This window comes from Scyliorhinus torazame, chromosome 1, assembly GCF_047496885.1.
Source record: "Scyliorhinus torazame isolate Kashiwa2021f chromosome 1, sScyTor2.1, whole genome shotgun sequence".
NCBI classification, from domain to species: domain Eukaryota; kingdom Metazoa; phylum Chordata; class Chondrichthyes; order Carcharhiniformes; family Scyliorhinidae; genus Scyliorhinus; species Scyliorhinus torazame.
Window position 1 is genome coordinate 340,820,433 of NC_092707.1, and position 22,505 is coordinate 340,842,937.

General features: G+C 45.9%; 2 long non-coding RNA genes across 2 annotated transcripts; one reads left to right on the plus strand and one right to left on the minus strand.

Moving 5' to 3' along the window:
- Positions 1-55: 55 nt before the first annotated feature.
- On the minus strand, positions 56-12,232 carry LOC140399040 (uncharacterized). The gene is made up of 2 exons (XR_011937662.1): positions 12,160-12,232; positions 56-499 (listed from the first exon to the last, which is right to left on the minus strand). It is a non-coding gene; the product is annotated as an uncharacterized lncRNA (long non-coding RNA).
- LOC140398566 (uncharacterized) lies at positions 2,958-6,085 on the plus strand. The gene is made up of 3 exons (XR_011937556.1): positions 2,958-3,107; positions 4,550-4,625; positions 5,357-6,085. It is a non-coding gene; the product is annotated as an uncharacterized lncRNA (long non-coding RNA).
- Positions 12,233-22,505: the final 10,273 nt, after the last annotated feature.

The window sequence follows — 22,505 nt, forward strand, 5'->3', positions numbered from 1 at the left end:
AGTAACTTCATACTTGTGACAATAAAAGGTTATTATTATTAATAATAAAAAAGGCTGAGGAAAGGCTTTGTTTTATTAGGAACGACATCATTGAGCTCTCTCATCTGCTGTAGCACAAACTACAGCCCAACTGCAGTCCTGCCTGTTCTTTCCTTTGGCCCTGACAGCAACTATTCCCTGAAATGTTTGTGTCTGGGGTTAATCCAACTGCAAGAGTGACATTAGCAATATTCGACAATCAGCAAGTTCATGTTGGTAACAAGCAGGTGATGAAAGTACTCATTCTCAGAGCCATTAACCTCACCTCCTTCCCTATGGAGTCCATGAAGCAGAAAGACACGTCTCTGGGCTTTGCCAGGATTGCAGCCTTAACCAGGCACCATACAGCATTGACTGGGCATTCATCACCTTGTCTTCTACAACTTGAGATCCTGCGATGTAAATGTGATTTCTCTTCTGATCTGGATATCTCCTTCCTATTGTTGCACACAAGCTTGTCCTGCAACAAGATTGGGATTGCGTTACTGTGCTGCCTTCTGACCTTTACCATATTCTGCATGGTGAGGGAAAGGTGTAGAATCATGGAATTCCTACAGTGCAGAAGGAGGTCATTCAGCCCACCAAGTCTGCACTGACCCTCAATATACCACCCCACCTAGGCCGAATCCCCCACCCTATCCTTGTAACCCCACCCGACCTTTGGACACTGAGGGACAATGTAGAATAGCCAATCCACATAATCTGCACATCTTTGGACTGGCATGTGGAGAAAGGGGCATGGTAATTGTAAAAAAAGGAAGAAATATATGCATTTATATAGTGCCTTTCATTACCTCATAATGTTCCGAAGCACTTTCCAGTCAATGATGTACTTTTAAAGTGTAGTCATTGTTGTAATTTAGGAAACATTGCAGCCAATTAAAACACGCAACAATGTTTCCACAAACAACAATATTGTCATAATATACACCAGTATATCATGGTGCAGACACACACTGATGGACACACAGTGGGACCAATCAACATACACAACACCACAGCCAATCACCAGTGAGAGCACACGCACTATAAAGACAGGGGACATCAGAGTTCCCACTCATTCAAGTAGCAGCTGGCTAGGAGCACAGAGCTCACAACGTGCAACACAGACATTCACCATGTGCTGAGTGCATCAACTGGTTAGGACAAGGCAAAGGTCTTTAGTTAAAGCTGGTATCGTATTTACCCACAGTTCAAGTATGTTTAAATAGTTAACCTTTTAATAAAACAGTGTTGCACTACTTCAAATGTTGGTGACCTGTATGTGATCCAGAACACCCAACACATCATGATACCAGGGATGGTTGCATACTAGCACTTCTTAGACCTACCTGCAAGTGATCTGCCTTCCGCCAGCATTCCGTCATCCTGCAACATGGACAACATCAGCCCGCCGCCGCCACTCCGCATCGCCGGCAACCTCGGGACCAACTGGAAGATTTTCAAACAGCGCTTCCAGCTCTACCTCGAAGCCACGGACAGGGAGGGCGCCTCAGACACCAGAAAGATTGCTCTTCTCCTCTCCACGGCCGGGGACCATGCCATCCATATTTTCAACTTTCTCACCTTTGCAGATGACGAAGACAAGACGAAGTTCAAGACGGTTCTCCTTAGCAGCTGTGGCCAAATCATTTAATTTCTTCTTACAATCAGGTTCTGCTGCTCACTCCTTTCACTCTTCCCTCTGGCCATTATTGTTGGCCTATTTGTCGGGGCTCCTGCTTGAGTGTGCAGGGAGCATTTCCTCCCTCTTCTTTACCAAGACCTCAACAGCATTGTCCAGGAAATGGGGCATTTAAGCAGCAAACATCTTTCAATCTGGCCTGAACAGAGAAAACATCGAAAGGCTATTCAGAAGCCACCTAATCCCAAAATATTGCTCTTTGTGTGCTGCCACCTGAGAAAAAGTGTGGGGGTATCAGTGCTGCCTTTTTGGCCATATCTGACAAAGCCTCTACACATTTCTGTGAGCCCTGGAAAACTGGTCAGGGAATGTTTGTCGCAACCTGCCTTGCAAGGGTCCAGATCAACAAAGGGGAATGATGGAAAGATTTACCCATGTTGCACTATAACCAGATAGCAAGAGGAGAGCGTGGTTAAATCAGGCTAGCTCTCCTTAAAATTACTGCCACTTCCAAAGAGAATGAAATTTTGTAGCACATCTATTAGTTTGTGCAAATTGCAGAGGATCTGTTCTGCCATCACTTTTATTTATGCATTTTTCTGAGAAATGCACACAAGACATTCAAACTGTACACCCATGTTTTATTATTAATAAATGTACAATTTTCTGAGTCTTTCTCCATTTTGTTCAAGCATGGTGAAGTGATATGCTACATGTTCCTTATCAAAATAAAATCACTGTTATGATGGTGCTACAGTTCCGTAAAAAGAAAAAGGGTACATCATCCAGTGTCAAGTGAGGGGCTCCGAAATTTTTTTTTAATTGTAGGAGTTGCTACTGGATACTGCAAAGGTCAAAGCAAAGACTTTAGTGCTCAGTGGCAGTTATGTGAAGCGATCGTATCACAGATGGAATGGAATTTTTACTAAATGTGTACGATCTGCTCGAAAACAATAGGTAACCTCCGCACCAGATTCTTTTCCTTATCTGAAAGCTATCTAATTCGACTCCTTTCAGAATATCCCACTCACATAGACCTTGTTGCTTCCCCTGATGATTTCAATGGTCTCTGTTGTTTCTTCCCTTTGTACTGGGGGCTTTACCTCTCGCTTTGTCCCACTGCTCTCAACCGTCTGGCCCCATCACAAAATGAGGGTCTCGCTCAGCTGACTGGCCTAATCATTCAAAGCGACCTGTCTCCGTTTGATCACAGCAGGCTGCTCGCCTGAGTCCATGGGAAATATTAAAGGGGCCTCCATTCACATGACCTGCTGACAAATGAGGGGGTGGGGAAGTCCAGTGCATTAAAAAAAATGTGTCCTTTCTTTATTATTTTATGGTAATCAAACTAAGCAGTGGTTAGCACTTGTAACAAGAGCTCAATCCATTACTCATACTTTTGGCAACTGTGAATTTTTTCTCCTTCAGTCACTCATCAAGTAGGGTAAGTATCTCATTGCTATTGACTGCTATATATGTCTCCTACTTGGTCTAGTCAGAGTGCATAGAGGTTAAGAAATCAACAGAAGAAGCATATAAAAAAACAAGGAGTGACAGCTAAACATACTGCATAATTCCAAGGCTTTCAGAAAGGTACTTAGGACAGAAGACTTGTTTTCTTTGGGTTATAATCCAATCTCTGTTTAACATCTGTCTGACCTTTTGCTTGAAGGTTATCACCTTCCTCATGCTGAAATCTTGTTACAATTATGAAGTTTATAAGATTATTATGTTTTGGACTGTACCTTTACCTTTAGGGAACATAAATTGAGACATGTGACCTTTTTTGAAGTCTACCTGACAGGACGCCTGGCTGGGTTGATTATTAGAGATCAAAGGATAGCTTTGAGTGTTTTACTGGAAAAGAGGTGCAAGGTGTTTACAATGGAGTCAGCAGCAGCCTCTTAGTGCACAAGGAGAAGACCCAGAGTGTCTAAAAGTCCCAGAAAAGTGTTGAAAGGTAGTAAACAACTCTGTTGTAAACTGGTTATTTACTTTTAAGGTGAAAGAGCATTATAATAATAATAATTTTTATTAGTGTCACAAGTAGGCTTACATTAACACTGCAATGAAGTTACTGTGAAAAGCCTGTAGTCGCAACACTCTGGCGCCTGTTTGGGTACACTGAGGGAGAATTCAGAATGTTCAGTTGACCTAACAAGCACGCCTTTCAGGACTTGTGGGAGGAAACTGGAGCACCCGGAGGATACCCACACAGACATGGGGAGAACGTGCAGACTCCGCACATACAGTGACCCAAGCTGGGAATCAAACCCGGGTCCCTGCCGCTGAGAAGCAACAGTGCTAACCTCTGTGCTACTGCATTAGGGTCAATAATAGTTTTTTAAAATAAATTTAGAGTACCCAATTCCTTTTCCAATTGAGGGGTAATTTAGCGTAGCCAATTCACCTACCCTGGTGTTTTGGGTTGTGGGGGCGAAACCCAGAATGTGCAAACTCCACACGGAGAGTGACCCAGAGCCGGGATCGAACCTGGGACCTCGGCGCCGTGAGGTGGCAGTGCTAACCACTGCGCCACCATGCTGCCCCAGGGTCAAGAATAGTTAATCAGCATTTCCACCTGTGTGCAAGGTTAATGTGCTCCACATTGCTTAGGGGAAGAGGGCTGTGGAAGCCAATTTTAAATTCAGGTTAAATGTGAAATCTGGTCATGTCATTTTTTTCAGGCAGTAAGTGGAAGTTTGAACCTCTTTTTAAAAGTTACCAGTCTCTACAGAGATCAGAACAATTCTGACATTTGATTTTATTCTGAAGTGCCAGTTGATCAACTTCAAAGCAACAACCACTTTTTGGGTCAGACTGTAAACATTATTTTAAGGTATTTATCTTTTATGCCATATTTCCCTTCCCTCTGTCTCTCCACAGGCTGCAGTTGAGAAATTGTCTGTTTCCAAGGCTTGGTCAGTGCCAGCCTCAAGACACATACCTGAGAGTGGTTCAAGTAAGATGTTCTCCGATATTCCATTGTCTCTGCACACATTTTCCCTATAGAGTGACAACTTCGGATCACAATTTAGAAAAGTAAAGATTCACAAGAATATCTTCATTAATGTCCATTTGTTGTTTTCCCACTTTTTTATGGTTTACTTTTATCACCCCTTTCCCTGATGCTGAGAAAGCACTAGGGGAGAACTTGCTCTCTGATCATAACAGGAAGTGTATAACAGTACGATATGTAGCCCTGTAACTTCCAAGTATCAGCAGAAAACAATGGTCCGCCGAAACTAGGAGAGAAAACTGCGCACTTCCTGCACGTAAAAATTGCAGCACATGTTCTGGCTCCAGTGACAGCCTTAGGCCTCCAGCGGGACAGTCTGCACAGACTCCTGCGCAGCGCAGTTTAAAAGTAGGCACGCCCCCTTGTGACGCAGCAGCTATGGGAACACCATTGAGGTCAGGCATTTAAACTGCAGACTTATATTGAAGACAACAGGCAACAAGTTTTACAGATGTTTCAAAGATATGTTGAAGTTTTTAAACAGTTTTTTTGTTATTGGTTCTTTTAAAGTAATTTTTTTAAATGTTCATGATTGAAGGTGTTTATTATTCACTTATAAGTGAACATAGGTTTTGTTATTTGTTTTTAATCTGTGAAACTATTTAAATCTGCACTATGCTATTATATCACTTTACGTGTGGCATGCTTAAAAGTGTTCATATGTTTTAATTTAGATTATGATAACTTAAAGTTTAGTTGGGAAGAAAAGCCAGGACTTCTCGGAGCATGGACAATGAAGATTATTGAAGCAGGACACAATGTAAATCACACCGTCTCCTTATAGACCTGCAGAAGGGGTCATAAAATGCTGTTACAACATGGTTCTGACCTGGTCATAAGATTTAAAGTGTCCCCCAGGCCTTTTTTGCTTTTATCTGTCACTGTCCTTGTAACATGTGATTTGTTTTGATTTGTGCTTCTCATTGCTATTTTTCTGCTTTGTCTACCTCAGCTATGCTACTAAGTTTAAATTATTTGATATTTAAATGCTGTGCTTTGATGCTTGAATAAAACATTTGCAGAAGTTTGTAAATTTTAATGCAAAACATTGATTACCAAAAATAACGGGCACAATTTTGCTCAAATGGGAGCAAGTCATGGCCGATAGATGCCAGGAGAGACCTTTTCCGGGATCTACCTGTCTTGCCATGCCTCACGAGATCTAACGGGATTTCACAAGACGTTGCGACCTGGATCCCGCCCATTGTGGGTGGGGTCAGTATTTGGCAAATCTGCTTATGAGAGTGAGTAGCCAGTCTCACTATAATATGCAGCACTCCTGATCTATTCAAGGCTTTGAAATCTAACCCCTTTGCCTTGGAGACCTTAGGCAAGCACGTCCAGTGCTGGTCTCCACAAGCGGGGGCCAGGCGGAATGGGGGTGGGAGTCTCCTGGAGAATTGGGTGCCCATAGGTGGTTGGCCTCTGGGCAGGGTGGCATCCTAGAACTGCTGGTGCCACCTGGGCACCATGGAACTGCCAGGCTGGCATTGTGCCCACACCAGGGGTCGGGCCCGGAGGTGTCCTGCCCGTGTGAGGTGGGTTGCAGGAGGGCCTGAGGACCACTTATAGGTGAGATAGGGATTTGTGGAGTCCGGGAGCCGCGTCAGGGGGGAGGGGGCCGAGAGACCAGGGCGCCTTTTTTAAATGGCGCCTGATCTCCTCCTTCATGAGGAGTTCTGGGGCGGGATTCTCTGATATCGGTGCGACGTCCGCCAACCGGCGCCAAAAACGGCGTGAATCAGTCCAGCATCGCGCCGCCCCAAAGGTGCAGACTTCTCCGCGTCTTGAGGGGCCGAGCCCTCACCTTGAGGGGCTAGGCCCGCGCCGGACTGATTTCCGCCCCGCCAGCTGGTGGGAAAGGCCTTTGGTGCCCCGCCAGCTGGCGCGGAAATGACTTTGCCGTGCGGCGCATGCGCGGGAGCGTTAGTGGAGACCATGGCGAAGGCGGAAGGTAAAGAGTGCCCCCATGGCACAGGCCCGCCCGCGGATCGGTGGGCCCCGATCGCGGGCCAGGCCACCGTGGGGGCACCCCCCGGGGCCAGATCGCCCCGCGCCCCGCCCAGGACCCCGGAGCCCGCCTGCGCCGTCTTGTCCCGCCGTTCAAAAGGTGGTTTGATTCTCGCCGGCAGGACAGGCATCCCAGCAGCGGGACTTCGGCCCATCGCAGGCCGGAGAATCGCCAGGGGGGCCCGCCAACCGGCGCGGCGCGATTCCCACCCCCGCCGAATATCCGGTGCCGGAGAATTCGGCAACCGGCGGGGGCGGGATTCACGCCAGCCCCCGGCGATTCTCCGACCCGGCGGGGGGGGGGGGGGGGGGGGGGGGGCGGAGAATCCCGCCCCTGGTGAGAGGAGCTCCCCAGTGCAGGAAACTGGACTAGGTGCAGCCTCGGCGGGCCATTCCCCACTGAGACCCTGGATTGCAACAGAGTCCCGTTTGATAGCTTGGTCTTTCTCGGTGCTGCGAGGGCTGGGAAACACCTGATTAAATGTGCTGGACACGGGACTCTGTTGCAATTTGGTTAGATCACACTTAATGTTATAAAAACCAAACTTTGTAACCAGATTACATTTAACTTAATGTTTAACTTTATCTGCTGGACAACAATATTTTGTTTAATGACCACCTCAACTTTTACAAATTTCTTTCACATAAAATATATTTTCTCACTTAAACACAATGGTCAATAAAATATATTTTACCACATTCCTCGTATTCATCACCATGCATACATTTACATGGCAAGCGATACTGAATTGCTTCTCAATTTGCACTCAGGGGGAACATAAATCGGTAGCAATTCTCCTCTGGCGGGAGAGCATAGTCTCCCAAATGGAGAATCCGGCTGATGTGTCAAAAATAATAAGCTTAAAAGCCTTATGATAACTTGCATTCAATACCTGGTGAATGCAGGTCCTCGCAGCATTCCGCAAAATGTAACATATGTCATTAATACCAGGCTGAAAGGACACAGACCCAAAAAGAATTCAGCACTGTCATGAGTTTCGTTTCCACTGTTAAGGCAGTGTGGCAGTTAGAGTTCAGCTTCAGGTCTTACTTCAACATTTCACAAAAGCCTCCCATTGCTTCCTTGCTGAAGTGCAGTCTCCTGGCACACTTCTCCTCTGACATCATTTCATATGATGCCCTCTCCCTGTGCAGGCTTAGGGGTGGGTAATTGATTTGTTTCTTCACCAGGTGGGGATGATGCCTGACTCTTCTCTTATGATCCATGTGCCTATATCGAAGCCTCAAAAGAACTTCAAGGTTTTTAAGAAGCCAAGCTATACGTGTGATGCCAGAGCAGAGGTGAAGCACGACTACAGATTTTGAATCTGCACTGGATTCTGCAATAGCTGTCCGAGAGATGGATTAAACTTTGCTAAAGCATCTGCAGTAATTTATAAGGCTTGTAAGGATCAACATTACATCAGGAGACTCTGAAACAACGCAGCTTAAAATACATTGCAAAATCCAAATGTACTTTAACTTTGAAACAGCTGTGAGAACAGGCGTGCAAACATTAGTGTCCTTGAAGGAGTCAAGACAATGATCATCCAAACCAACTCTGCTGGGCTCCCCATATGCTTAGAATGTCAGAGCCCTGACTGCCAAAGCAAATATTCTTCACCCAGCTCAATGAAGAATCCCAAACAAGAGGAGGACAAAGGAAGAGCTTCAAAGACACTGAGGGCTTATCTCAAGAAATGCAACGTAGACTTCAACTCCTGGGAGATCTTTGCTCAGAAGAACACTCCACTGTACTCTCTAACTTTCTTTCTTAATCTCTGCTTGCAATTCTCAATGCATCTTCAGAAACTTCCTCAGAACTTACCTATTTACCATGTCCTCAGTCATTTTCTCTAACTTCTCTCCTATGTCCTGGTTAGTGTACACCAGTACAGAAACTGAACTGCTGCAGCCACAAAAATACTTTGGCTACAAGAGTAGGTCAAAGGCTGGGTATTTTATGGAGAATGACTCACTTCTTGACTTCCATAAGTCTTTCAATCATTTACAAGACATTAGTCACGTGTAATGGAATATTCTCTACTTGCAATGCGAACCATCTACAAGATGCACTGCAGAAACTTCTTCAACAACACCATCCAGACCTGTGACCTATACCACCAAGAAGAACAAGGCACATGTGAACAGTTCACACACCATGCTGACTTGGAAATATATATCACTGTCCCTTCATCATCACTGTGTCAAAATCCCAGAACCCACCCAGGGACGCAAGTGTTTTGGGCAGCACGGTAGCATTGTGGATAGCACAATTGCTTCACAGCTCCAGGGTCTCAAGTTCGATTCCGGCTTGGGTCACTGTCTGTGCGGAGTCTGCACATCCTCCTCGTGTGTGCGTGGGTTTCCTCCGGGTGCTCCGGTTTCCTCCCACAGTCCAAAGATGTGCAGGTTAGGTGGATTGGCCATGATAAATTGCCCTTAGTGTCCAAAATTGCCCTTAGTGTTGGGTGGGGTTACTGGGTTATGGGGATCGGGTGGAGGTGTGGACCTTGGGTAGGGTGCTCTTTCCAAGAGCCGGTGCAGTCTCGATGGGCCGAATGGCCTCCTTCTGCACTGTAAATTCTATGTTAAAACTCCCTAAGCACCACTGTGGGATTACCTTTTTTAAAAATTTGTTTGGGGATGTGGACGTTTACTGGGTCAGCATATACTGCCCATCCCTTATTGCCCTTGAACTGAATGGTTTGCTAGGGCAATTCCGAGGACATTTAAGAGTCAACCACATGGACCAGGTAAAGATGTCAGATTTCCTTCCCTGTACTAAGGACATTAGTAAACCAGATGACGGTTTCATGGTCATCATTAGACTTTTAATTCCAGATATCTATTAAATTCAAATTTCACCATCTGCCGTGGTGGGATTTGAATCCTGGTCTCCAGAGCATTGTCCTGGGTCTCTGGATTGCTAGTCCAGTGACAATACCATTACGCCACCACAGGGATTTGTGGGAGTACTCACACCACACAGACTGTAAACCTTCACCTCCTCAATTAGGCAATTAAGGATAGGTATCAAACACTGGCCTTGCCAGAACACTCATAGAATTATAGAATCCTTACAGTGCAGAAGGAGGCATTTGGCCCATTGAGTCTGCATCGACCTCCCAAAAGAGCACCCTACCTCGGCCCAATCCCCCCGCTCTATCCTCGTAAATCCACCTAACTTTTTGGCAATTTAGCACGTCCAATCCACCTAACCTGCACATCTTTGGACTATGGGAGGAAACCAGAGCACCCGGAGGAAACCCACACAGACACAGGGAGAACGTGCACAGTCCACACAGACAGTCATCCGAGGTTGGAATTGAACTTGGGTCCCTGGGGCTATGAGGCAGCAGTGCCAACCATTGTGCCACATCCCATGAGTGAATAAGAAAAAAACAAAAAACAACTTCTGTACAGGAACTTGCAATAATTCTACAGAAAAGATACTGTCCAGAATTAAGCTGTTGGTTATTGCTGATCAAATGCTTTCAAACTGCTATCCTTGTTCAAGGGCATTATCAGACATTAATTATTACACATTACTACCAGTTTAATTTTAGATTACAAGCCATTCCTACCACCTCATTTCTACTGTCCAGCTGTGCAGGGCGGGAGACAAGATTTTATCTATGAGAATGACTTGCATGTCAGTTTTCCTCAATATTGATGGTGTAATCTTTCACATGGAGAATGATACAGGGCAAGGAATGTACAAAAGAAACAGAAAAAAGGCAGAATGGCGAGAAAGTCTATTCAGAGAATCTTAGCTGAAGAGCTGAGGTTTGAATTGCTGGATATAACCAGGGTTGAAAAGAAGAAGAAAAACTCCATCTGTCAAGGTAAATCAAAGTAGTAGATAGTTAGCACGAAGCTTAGAAACACCCTGTGGATACCAGCTCTGTTATAAACGCACAGTACTTAAGTTTTGGATTGGATGAACAACTTTCATAATGAGACTCCACGAAGGGCAGGATTGAATTTTATTTACCGCCTTGAGCCTTTGATAGTTGTGACATTCTAAATATTTGAGATTGATTAAAAAAAGGAAGGCGTAAAAAGCAGATTTATATTTATGTCTGCCCTCACAGACTGACTTGATCTGTGGGATCCCTGTGAACAGCAGAGAGGGGTAGAAATGCTCTGGTGGCAACATGTCAAATGTATTCAAAAAGAGTATATTTACAAATTTACTAGAAAAGAATAACTTCTATGGGATCTTAACACGTCTCTCTGAGCTGCGCCAAAACACTGCATGTAGATTGAGTGGCCAAGAGATTAGAAGGTGACACGGCTGCAAAAGAGGTCACATGTTGGGAGGGCGGGAGTTACCCATGGGAGGGCGGGCAGAGCCCAAGTGTTGAAGGCACTGCTAAGCTAGTGAATAACCTGCTCTTCATTATAAGTCCTTGTTGTCTGTGATTCGGGGACCCAACATGGTCTCAGGAGTTGGCAGTATGGCACAAGGATTTCACCATATTGACCAACTCGCCTTTGACGATAAAGTTGCAGATAGTTGGGAAAAGTTCGAGAAGGAGTGACACATTTAATGCGGTGCTGCATTGTCTGACAAGTTGAAAAAGGTACAGGCTTATACCCTATTATATTTAGCTGGCCCTGGGTGTGACATTATCATAAATGTAAAGAACTGTAAACGTTAATGTTATGTCCAAATCAACCACTAGAGGGAGCTAGATGTAGAACTATATACGTCATCAATGTTAAGCCTTGTGGGTGAGAGGTTGAGGAGAAAGTGAGAAGACAGACTGTAGGAAAGATAGTGTGAGTGAGAGCAGATCATAGTTATTGCATTAGTGTAGAGATTAGTAGTAGAGTGTAGATTGTATGTTTATTATCAAGTGTTTATTATATAGGAGTAAGTGTTGAATCCAATTAAGTAGTATAAATAAATCTATAGCTTTGTTCAATATAAAAGCTATTTGCGGTCTTTGTGAACACCAAGCCAACCATCCTAGAATTAGCAACACACAGAACACCACACTGGGGGCTTCAAAAAATTTGAGTCGTCTGTTTTCCATATTGCGGAGGAAAAGTGGACCCTGACCTAATCCTAAAAAGTCCAAGAGTACCTATCTTACAGTAAAAAATATAATCCTCAACAGACATGCATTCAATTCAGCAAACCAAAGAGCAGATTAATCAATACAGTCTTACACGGCCTTTGTGAAAATATTGACAAAGAAATGTGCTTTTGGAACTCTCACTGATTAACTAATCAAGATCGAATAGTTTGTGGAATTCACAGCGATTTAGTCTGCAAGCAGCTTCTGCGAGAGAAAGATCTAATATTACAAAAAGCCATTAGTATCTGCAGGTTAAATGAACAATCAGATAAAAAGAAGCGGATATTTTAGGTGGGAAGCAGAAGTATTCACGGTCCAGGGCATGCCCCAACTGCACTGGCCAGCACACTCGGAACATAAGAACTTGCTATGCTTACGGTAAAAGATGCAACAAATGTGGGAAATGGAATCATTCACCGAATGCTGCAGTTCAAAACCACGTTCCTCTGCCATCAGCAATATAGCAGCTGGTTGGACCACCATGTGTAGGTGCATCGGTAAGGTGAAGTTCAGCCATAGCAGTGGAACTACAGAGTCTCCGACAACACTCTGTTGCGAGTGTTGACAGTACAGAAAAGACTGAGACCTTCACCACCCTGAGCATGATTTACAGTAACGCAAGACTGAAGGTGAAGACTGAAGTGCAAGCGGGGCAAGGCTGAAGGGCATGAGTGGGAGGAACGTGAAATTACACCATGCTTTAAATGTGACGGGCAGCTGAGTGGAGGATGATGAGTGTGTCAGGCCCCGTCGTACAGCAAAGCCTGGCCTCCAATTATCTCAGATCTCCATTTCACTGGGCCAAGATCTCGCTCTGCTGGGACTGTGTGTGGTTGTGTGCAACGACTACACCATGTTAAAAGAATCCACGCACAGATATCTCCCACCACACCACACCCACCCAAATGAATTTGGGGAAATGGAATGTCAGGACCCTTATGGACAATCCCATCAGCAACTGACCTGAACGTCACACCACCATCAGAGCCCAGGAACTCCAATGCCACAATATGGATATCGCTGCCCTGAGCGACTGGCAGGAGAAGGCCAGCTTAAAGAACAAGATAGTGGATATACCTTTTTCTGGAAAGGTAAACCAGAGGAAGAACATCAACTCCACGGGGTCGGCTTCACCGTAAAAAACGAGTTGGTTGGACATCTCAATGAACCCTCCTGTGGGGTGAGCGAATGACTCATTACCCTGCAGACCGTTCTGGCCCAGAAACAGCACATCACTGCCGTCGGCTCCTTCACTCCAACCTTAGATGCAACAAAACGAGACAAAAGAGGCATTTTATTCCGGCCTCAATCAATCGCTGTCCCGCATTTCAAAGGGAGACAATCTGACTTTCGTCGGTGACTTCAATGCTAGAGTTGAAGGACGCAAACCTTTGCAAAGGCGTGTTAGGCAAGGAATGCATGGGGAAAACAAACGCCAACGGAATCCTCCTCCTGACAAAAGGTTTAGAACATAACCTAGCCCTCACAAACACCCTGTTCCATCAGTGGGACAAGCAGACGACCTCATGGCAACACTGACGCTACAAGCGCTGGCACCTAACAGACTACAACATCGCCCGGGTAAGGGGCCGCAAAGATGTCCGCAAATCCCGTGCCACGGCTGGAAATGACTGCTGGACTGACCGACTAATCCGCTCTACAATCTCCACCACCCTAGCCCCAAACTGACACAGGCAGAAAAGATTCTGCCGCAGGAGACTCAATTTCTCAGGACTCAAAGACCCCGAGAATAAAGAGCTAATCTAACGATGGCCAATGAGCCGGAACGCCCACAGTGCCTGGTCTGCCTTAAAAAAACACCATAGTCAGCCCCTGCGAGGAGCCGTTCAGGCTCTCGATCAGGAAACACCAAGACTGGTTCGACAAGAACAACCAGGAAATCCAGGATCTCCTTGACTACAAACGCAAGGCGTTCCTGAACTGGCAGCTCCAAAGTCCGACTGAAAGGAAACATACCTACAGACAACTGAAGGATGAGGTGCAACAAAGAACTCACGACCTAAAGAACAGATGGTGGGTGGAAAGAGTGCAGGAGACTCAGCAACTCACCGACAATTACGAAGGATGCAGCTTCTTCAGCACAATCAAAACCATCTATAGTCCGAGTAACCAGGGTCCACTCCACTGAGAACCAAAAATCGAGAGGTGCTCATCAAAGACAGTGAGGCAATCAAGACCCGCTGGAGAGAGCATGCCGAAAACAGCCTTTGACTCAAGTGTCCTCGACCCCATCTCGTAACACGCTACCCGCCACCACCTCAGCCCAACCCCAGCTCGATGTGAGGTTGGAAAAGCTATACAACAGCTGAAAAACAACAAAGTCTCTGGCGCAGATGGAATCCCCACAGAAGTACTAAAATGCAGAGGAGATGCACTCTTGACTTGAATCCACAATCGCATCAACCTTATCTGGAAGGAAGAGAGCAAGCCAGATGATCTCAAAAATGCCTTAATTGTGACCACCTTCAAGAAAGGAGACAGATCCTTGCACTGAGTGCTGAATTTGGGTGCATTTGAGTGCTATAGTGAGCGTTTGATGACTGAGGGATATTAAGGCTTCATTTTTATCTAAAGTCTAGTCTTTCTTTTATTTAGTTAATTAACTTAAAAGTTGCTGTTTGGGTTTAGAAGAAGGTGAGTTTTCAATCAACTTTAAACAGAGGTTCTACTTGCAGCTACTTGCTGCTGGAGCTTGTTAATTAGTTCATTGGATTTGGCCACTTGTCAGAGGCTAGAGTCACAGTATAAAGGTGAGCCAGCTGAGTGCTGAATTTGGGTGCATTTGAGTGCTGTGGTGACAGTTTGGTGACTGAGGGAGTTAGATGAGGAGGGCGCAAGGTGCTCCTTTCATTTCATTTCCTCAAAGCGCGAGAAGGGAGCCGGGAGTTTACAGAGAGTGCAGCTGACTGGAAGCAGAGTCTGAGGGCAGAGTTCCAGTTGGTCCACAGGGCAGCTACATTCTGTAAGATCAGAGGGGATGGAGGCTAGGGCAGTTGCATGCTCCTCCTGTAGGATGTGGGTGGTGAGGGATACCACCGGTGTCCCCACTGACTGCACCTGCAGGAAGTGCAACCAACTCCAGCTCCTCAGAGACCGCGTTAGGGAACTGGGGCTGGAGTTGGATGAACTTCGGATCATCCGGGAGGCAGAGGGGGTGATAGAGAAGAGTTACAGAGAATAGCCAAGTTACAGGACAAGAGTAGCTGGGTTACAGTCAGGGGAAGGAAAACAAATGGGCAGTCAGTGCAGGGATCCCTCGTGGCCGTTCCTCTTCAAAACACGTATACTGTTTTGGATGCTGTTGGGTGGATGACCTACTGGAGGAAGGCCCTAGTGGCCAGGTCTCTGGCACTGAGTCTGGCTCTGTGGCTCAGAAGGGAAAGGGGAAGAATAGAAAAGCAATATAGTGATAGGAGACTCAATGGTTCGGGGAATGGATAGGAGATTCTGTGGTCGTGAGCGAGATTCCCAGAAGGTATGTTGACTCCTGGGTGCCAGGGCCAGGGACGTCTCGGATCGAGTCTACAGGATTCTTAAGGGGGAGGGGAAGCAACCAGAAGTCATGGTGCACATAGGCACCAACGACATAGCTAAGAAAAGGGATGAGGATCTAAAAAGTGGAAGTTAAAGAGCAGGACATGCAGAGTAGTGATCTCAGGATTGATACCGGTGCCACGTGCAAGTGAGGCAAGGAACAGAGAGTGAGCGCAGCTGAACACGTGGCTACAGTGCTGGTGCAGGAGGGAAGGCTTCAGATATGTGGATCATTGGGATACCTTTTGGGGAAGGTGGGACCTGTACCTGAAGGATGGATTGCACCTAAACTGGAGGGGCACCAATATTCTGGGTGGGAGGTTTGCTAGAGCTCTTCGGGAGGGTTTAAACTAGTTTGGCAGGGGGATGGGAACCAGAGCTATGGATCAGAGGATAGGGTAGCTGTTGAACAATCAGAAATAGAATGCAACAAGTCTGTGAGGAAGGATAGACAGTTGATAGGGCAAAGTTGCACTCAGTGGTATGGGTTAAAGTGTGTCTGTTTCAATGCAAGGAGTGTCAGGAATAAGGGAGATGAACTTAGAGCATGGATCAGTACTTGGAACTACGATGTTGTGGCCATTACGGAGACATGGATTTCGCAGGGGCAGGAATGGCTGTTAGATGTTCCGGGGTTTAGATGTTTTCAGAAGAATAAGGAGAGAGGCAAAAGAGGAGGGGGAATGACACCGTTAATTAGGGAGTGCATCACAGCTGCAGAAAAGGAGGTAGTTGAGGAGGGTGTGTCTACTGAGTCAGTATGGGTGGAAGTCAGAATCAAGAAAGGAGCATTCACTTTATTGGGAGTTTTCTATAGACCCCCCAACAGTAGCAGAGAGATAGAGGAACAGATTAGGCGGCAGATCTTGGAAAAGTGTAGAAGTAACAGAGTTGTTATCATAGGTGATTTCAACTTCCCTAATATTGACTGGAACCTCCTTAGTGCAAATGGTTTGGATGGAGCAGATTTTGTCATGTGTGTACAGGAAGGATTCCTGACTCAATATGTAGATAGACCGACTAGGGGGGAGGCCATATTGGACTTGGTGCTCGGCAATGAACCAGGCCAGGTGTCAGATGTCTTGGTGGGAGAGCATTTCGGTGACAGTGACCACAACTCCTTGACCTTTACCATAGTCATGGAGAGGGATAGGAACAGACAGTATGGGAAGGTATTTAATTGGGGGAGGGGAAATTATACTGCTATTAGACAGAAGCTGAGGAGCATAAAGTGGGAACAATTGTTCTTGGGGAAATGCACAACAGTAATGTGGGGATTGTTTAAGGACCATTTGCTGCGAGTGCTGAATAGTTTTGTCCCACTGAGACGAGGAAGGAATGGTAAGGTGAAGGAGCCTTGGATGACAAGAGAAGTGGAGCTTCTACTCAAGAGGAAGAAGGAAGCTTACATAAGGTTGAGGAAGCAAGGATCTGGCTCGGCTCTAGAGGGTTACAAGGTAGGAAGGAACTCAAAAATGGACTGAGGAGAGCTAGAAGGGGGCATGAAAAAGCCTTGGTGAGAAGGATTAGAGAAAACCCCAAGGCGTTCTACACTTATGTGAGAAATAAGAGGATGATCAGAGTGAGAGTAGGGCCGATCAGGGATAGTGGAGTGAACTTGTGCCTAGAGTCTGAGGAGATGGGAGAGGCCCGAAATGAACACTTTGCTTCAGTATTCACGAGAGAGAGGGACCTTGTTGCTCATGAGAACTGTGTGAACCAGGTTAATAGACTCAAACAGGCTGGTATTAAGAAGGAGGATGTGCTGGAAATTTTGAAAAGCATCAGGATAGATAAGTCCCCTGGGCCTGACTGGATATACCCAAGGTTACTACGGGAAGCGAGGGAAGAGATTGCTGCGCCGTTGGCAATGATCTTTGCGTCCTCACTCTCCACTGGAGTAGTACCGGATGATTGGAGAGAGGCGAATGTTGTTCCCCTGTTCAAGAAAGGGAATAGGGAAATCCCTGGGAATTACAGACCTATCAGTCTTACGTCTGTGGTGAGCAAAATATTGGAAAGGATTCTGAGAGATAGGAGTTATGATTATTTAGAAAAACATAGTTTGATTAAAGATAGTCAGCATGGCTTTGTGAGGGGCAGATCATGCCTCACAAGCCTCATTGAATTCTTTGAGGATGTGACGAGACACATTGATGAAGGTCGGGCAGTGGATGTGTGTGGTGTATATGGATTTCAGTATGTATTTGATAAGGTTCCCCATGGTAGGCTCATTCAGAAATTTAGGGGACATGGGATACAGGGAAATTTGGCTGTCTGGATACAGAATTGGCTGGCCGAAAGAAGACAGCGAGTGGTAGTGGATGGAAAGTATTCGCCTGGAGGTCGGTGACCAGTGGTGTCCCGCAAGGATCTGTTCTGGGACCTCTGCTCTTTGTGGTTTTTATAAATGACTTGGATGAGGAAGTGGAAGGGTGGGTTAATATGTTTGCCGATGACGCAAAGGTTGGTGGAGTTGTAGATAGTGTTGAGGGTTGTTGCAGGTTACAACAGGACATTGACAGGATGCAGGCTGGGCTGAGAAGTGGCAGATGGAGTTCAACCTTGATAAATGGGAAGTGATTCATTTTGGAAGGTCGAATTTGAATGCTAAATACAGGGTTAAAGGCAGGATTCTTGGAAGTGTGGAGGAACAGAGGGATCTTGGGGTCCATCTACATAGATCCCTCAAAGTTGCCACCCAGGTTGATAGGGTTGTTAAGAAGGCGTATGGTGTGTTGGCTTTCATTAACAGGAGGATTAAGTTTAAGAGCCGCGAGGTTTTGCTGCAGCTTTATAAAACTCTAGTTAGACCACACTTGGAATATTGTATCCAGTTCTGGTCGCCTCATTATAGGAAGGATGTGGATGCTTTGGAGAGGGTACAGAGGAGATTTACCAGGCTGCTGCCTGGACTGGAGGGCATGTCTTATGAAGAAAGGTTGAAGGAACTAGGGCTTTTCTCACTGGAGCGAAGAAGGCAGAGAGGTGACTTGATAGAGATGTACAAGGTGATGAGAGGCATGGATAGAGTGGATAGCCAGAGACTTTTCCCCAGGGTGGAAATGGCTGTCATGAGGGGACATAATTTTAAGGTGATTGGAGGAAGGTATAGGGGAGATGTCAGAGATAGGTTCTTTACACAGCGAGTGGTGTGTGTGTGGAATGCACTTGCCAGCAGAAGTGGTGGAGTCAGAGTCATTCGGGATATTTAAGCGACTCTTAGACAGGCACATGGACAGCAGTAAATTAAAGGGGTGTAGGTTAGGTTGATCTTCGATTAGGATAAATGGTCGGCACAACATCGTGGGCTGAAGGGCCTGTACTGTGTTGTACTGTTCTATGTTCTATGCTGTATGTTCTAGGTTCCAGAGGGATTTCCATACACTTCGCCATTTTGAGAATGCTCCTCTATTGCCTCCTCCCAGTGGCTGAAGAGCTCCTCTCTGAGTCTCAGTGCGACTTCCACCCATCAAAAGGCTCAATGGACTTGATCTTCAGCGTGTAGCAAATCCAGAAAAAGTGCAGGGAGCAGCATCAACTGCTGTACATGACATTCTTAGATCTCGCAAAGGCCTTCGACTCTGTCAACCATGAGGGACTGTGGAGCATCCTCTTCAAAATCGGCTGCCCACAAAATTCGTCACCATTCTCCATCTGCTCCACAATGACATACAAGCCGTGATACTCTCCAACGGAACCACCACAGACCCAATATATGTGCAAACTGGGGTCAGACAGGGCTGCGTCATCACACCCATGCTCTTCTCCATATTCCTCGCAGCAACAATCCACCCCGTCACCTTGAGGTTCCTGCTGGAGTAGAGCTAACCTACCATACAAGCGAGAAACTGTTCAACCTCTGCTGCCTCCAGGCCAGAACCAAGACCCCCCTAACCTCTGTCATCGAACTGCAGTGAGCAGATGACACCTGTGTATGTGCACATTCAGAGGCCGAGCTACAAACCATCGTCAACGCATTCACCGAGACATATGAGCGAATGGGCCTCAGAATGAACATCCCGAAAACAAAGGTTCTCTACCAGCCCGCTCCTGCCACACAAAACTGCCCGCTGATCATCAAGATCCATGCTGAGCCCTTGAACAATGAGATTCATTTTCCATACCTCAGGAGCCTCCTCTTGGTGCGAGCAGGCATTGACGAGGAAATCCACCATTGACTGCAATGTACCAATGCAGTCTTCGGATCCTGAGGAACAGAGGAACCAAGACCTCAAACTCAGCACCAAGCCCATGGTCTACAGAGCAGCCATGGTCCCCACCCATCTGTGTACATCAGAAACATGGACAATGTACAGCAGACACCTCAAATCCCCGGAGAGATGTCACCAATGCTGCTGCCGCAAAATCCTACAAATCTACTGGCAGGACAGGCGTACCAACATAAGCGTCCTCTCCCGGGCTAATACCCCCAGTATGCTCGACCAGCTGCGATCGGTGGGCCACATTGCCCGCGTGCCCGACACAAGACTCCCAAAGCAAGCATTCTACTCTGAGTTTCACAATGGCAGGCGATCTCTAGATAAATGCAACATCCCCACAGATACGTGGGAATCGCTTGCCTTAGAACCCACAAGCTGGAGAAAAAGCATCCGCGAAGGTGCCAATCACCTCAAGCATTGTAGGGTGGAGCACGCGGAGGCCGAGCATAAACAGCGGAAAAAGAACGCAGAATCCAGAACTTCCCACCCACCCACCTCACCCACCCACCTCATCAAACACCACTTGCCAAACCTGTGGCAGCGTGGCCGATCCAGGATCGGACTTTTCAGCCATCGCAGAACCCACCTTCCCAGAGTGGTAGCAAGTCATCCCCGATACTGTGGGACTGCCAAAGAAGAAGATGAAGAAGCTAAGGTGTTTAGCATCCTCAATGCGAAATGTGAGTTCTGGCAAATTGTCTTAGATGAAGAATCCTCAAAACTAATCATATTCATGTCTCCAGTAGGCAGATATAATTTTCTTTGTATGTCCAATGGGATCCCCACTGGTATGGAAGTCTTTCAACAGTGAATGGAGCAACTCTTTGAAGGCCAACCTTGCAAGATCATCGTTGATGACATCCTGGCTTGGGGTCATTCAGTGCAACAGATGCACGTCTTTGTCTCTTCCTCGACAGAATCAGCACCATACAACTGGAGCTTAACCCTGAGATGCAGATTCAGGGTCAACCAGGTTCCTCACAAGAGTCATTTACTTTCAGCCAGTGGAGTAAAGCCCAATCCAGACAAGACAATGCATATATCAGCGGCACCTCCCAGCTTGGACTTGCCGCAGTCTGCATCCAATAGCCTGACATGGGCCCTCACTGAGGGAGAACAATTTGCTGAGATATAAAGAGCTGGAGAGTGTGACTTACTGGATTAATTGTCAAAAGAGCCAGCGCAGCCTTGACCTCCTTCTGTGCTCATCTATTCTATGATTCTGCATTGCGGATATGAATGCTAATGGCTGAAACTGTAACCCAGGGTCTGACAAACCTCCTGTTGTTCAATTAGTGCTCTAGGATATTTAATGTCACATGAAAAGGCTGATTTGTCATCACTTTCTCCAAAGAGTAGTGCAGTATAAGATCAGCAGTCCCTAAATCTTGCTTGAAGTATCAACATAACTTACATGTTCAAATTCTGTAACTTGCTTGAACCCACAATTTTATGACTCAGAGGTGAGTGTGCCACTACTGAGCCAAACTGACACATGTAACCTAACCAATTTGGCTCCATGTTTTTTTTTCCTGAGATCCTTTAATTGCTTGTCAATTCGTCATTCCAAATGTGGCTTTTCAAGAGGGCATTCTTGGAATCTGCAAGGGTATTCCAGGAGTTCACAAGGTCACACTCCTGTAGATTCCTGCATTTGTTTGCCCACCGTTCGGCTATTTCCATGTGTCAGATGCTATTCAAAAAAACACATGAGTCCAGCATAATAGCTCTATTTTCCATTAGTTAGCTGACATTCAGATGGGGTCCTTGGAATTCTCCTGCCATAACATCAAAAGGAAAATCACCATTTACGGTCACAAATGGATTTTCTGCCAAAGTTATGGTGGCAGAATTGGAGAACAGCAAGAAACTGTACACCCAATGTCAGCCAGCCAATGACATTCACCTTCCAACTCCTTTTGGAAGTCAGAATAGTGGGTTCCAAGCAATGTGTTGACTTTGGCAGGGGCTCACCGATGTAAACATGTTTTAAACACAGCGATTTAAAGATCTCCAGTTCATTGGACTCCAAAATGCTAGTCGGTTGCTCGTACACATGTTCTTTGAGGTCTGCAGAGTATTTCAGAGGCATTTTCTCTGTTAATTAGTTGCTTTCTTCCTGCCTGACTTTAGATCCAGGTTTGCAACATTTCCTGTGCACTGGGAACTGAGTGTATTGTTTGGATATCTGGTAACAAGGAAAACATCGTATTAACTTATCACAAGTTGGGTACAAATTAATTAACAAGAACAGTTAATTTTTACGGTGGAGGGGTACAGCTAAAAAGCATAAGAATAAAAGGTGGGATAATAAATAAATATTGTATTCATTCCCACTTTCAAATAATGTTGGGAACATACACAGCAGATGCAACATGCACAAGTCAAAGTATTTATCTTGAATAAATGTTAATTATATGAGTATAAATAAGTAGTTATAAACATAATGATGGATTTTTAGTACCTTTTAGATCATATATTTTTCCAAGGCAGAAAAAACTGTGCTAATTATTAGACAGCAGTAAAACGGTAAAATGTTGTGGAAGTATTGGATCCAAAAGTTAAGAATTTACAGGAAAAGCCATCCTACGGTCTCAATGAGTAAATGCACCTTTCACTATGGAGCACACCGAGAAGATCCCAAGTCTGTGTGGGTTTCCTCAGGGTATTCGGTTTCCTCCCACAGTCCAAAGATGTGCAGGTTAGGTGGATTGGCCATGCTAAATTGCCCCTTTTTGTCCAACAAGTTAGGTGGTGTTACTGTGTTACAGGGCTAGGGTGGGGGTGTGGGCCTAGGTAGGTACACTTTCCAAGGGTTGATAGGCCGAATGTCCTCCTACTGCACTCTAGGGGTTCTATATTCTATCGCCCTTCTGGAACTCCCAGCATCTATGTGAATGCCCAGGATGGGCTGTTAGCTAAGTTCAGTTGTGACAGTAGCCCTC